Below are 1,918 nucleotides of genomic sequence, written 5' to 3'. Positions count from 1 at the left end.
TAGTGCTTCTTTCATTATCACACTTTTCAGCTACATTGCATCCGTATCATTTCAACACACATTGCCCAACTTGTAATGCACAGAAACTTACAGTAAGACTTTTCCTTTAAGTAAAAAAGTCAATGACTGAAATATCAAGTATATGAAACTTAATCCTCTTGGAAACATTATCTTTCGTTTGCAGAAGAAGAGTAGAAGGAGTAAGAAGCCTCAGGTATCATTTTATTATTTTACACGAACAAGAGATTCTATGTGGCATTAAATTATGCAAGAAGAGGAATGACAAACATAGAATTAAAACTTGTTTTAAGATCATTTTTTAAAATTAAAAATAACACTATCAGCTCTGAGTGGATTTTAGTTACCTTAAGCTTCCAACACAGAAAAAAACAAAAAAAAACAACAAAACCAAACCAAACCAACAAACAAAACCAAAAAAACCCCCAACTTCTTGGGTTTTGGTTAAAAGTCGCCTCAATCTTTAGATCTACTGAATGCATCTCCACTGACTATACAAGGACCTGACACCTGTAGCTCACATGCAGGCAGCTACTTTCAGTTAGTGGGTCTGGACCTGAGTCTTGTCCGGTGGGCTCATTTTAGTTACTCATTCCCCTGTGAGTACTGACACCTGAGATTTCCTAAAGATCAGAAGCTACAACCTTCAACTTACTCGAAACCGGGCAACTTCTACCTTAAGAAAGCAAACGTATTCATCCAGACTCTCAACACCTTTTTGCATATATTTGGGGAAAGATACATCCTACAGAGCCAAGACCTAAGGATTTTGCTCAGACCTCCACTATTTTTCTAGTGTTAATAAAAGACTTTCAGGATGTACTGTTTAAAAAAGTTGATCCATTTTTGATAGAATATGTTGATACTTTATTAATAGCCAAGTAATCTTGTATAGCTGTCACCCATTCCTTACTGTTTGCTTTAATTAAAAATCATCATTGGACCTTTCTATATAAGTTACAATTTGTGTAAGAGAAGTATATCAGAATATATCTGTGTTACATTCTTCAGCAAGAGGAGTAGCGATTATCTGAAAATCATATTAAAATAATTCAAAATCTTCCAAGACCAGCTACTCAAAACAAATACTTTTCAGGAGCTGCAGGATTCTGCCATCTCCAGACAGCTCTTTCAAGGAATAGAAAAACCCAATACTGATAACCTAAGATGATGAAGAACCCATTCACTGGGCAACACACAAAGTAGATATTCAAGATTTTGAAGCTAGCTGCACCTGCCCTGGGACTGCCAGACTGTGGTAAACCTTTTACCTTGTTTGCACAAGAAGGGCAAGGAGTAGCCTCTGGGATAGTAACTAACATACTGAATCCCATTGCATTACTCCTTTCACCCAGGGAAGGAACGACATCACAGCTGTGTAGAAACCATCTATGAAGCCTAAAAGGCTCAAGCAGATTTAACAGATGCACTGTTTCTAAATCCCAGTCTGGAATTGTTATTTGTGGGTGGTCATATTATCTGAGCAGCAACTGGAATACAGGTTATTGAATGACTACTGTGTACGAAGTAGTGGAAGCTTCACCACTCAGTCCAAAGCTGAGCACAGAAGCAGCTGAATTAATTGCATTAACAAAGGCCTATTGGCTGTTCCAAGAAGAGACTGTAAATATTTATGCTGATTCTTAATACGCATTTGGTGTATGCCCTGCCACTGGGCAGTTATGGAAGCTGTGTGGATTTATGACTTCTAGTGGAAGTAAAATATCAAATGCTCCATGAATTACTGAACTGTTAAAGCTGTACAATTGCCAGAGAAACGTGCTATCATTCATCAGCCAGACCATACCGCAGGACAAAAAAGAGATAGGGAATGGTCTAACATATATTGCACAACAGCAGTACAAACCACTGGACTTACAAGCAGTCCAATGATCTGACC

This window comes from Corvus brachyrhynchos, unplaced genomic scaffold (genome assembly GCF_000691975.1).
Source record: "Corvus brachyrhynchos isolate BGI_N302 unplaced genomic scaffold, ASM69197v1 scaffold136, whole genome shotgun sequence".
Taxonomy (NCBI): Eukaryota; Metazoa; Chordata; class Aves; order Passeriformes; family Corvidae; genus Corvus; species Corvus brachyrhynchos.
This window is presented reverse-complemented; position numbering follows the sequence as displayed.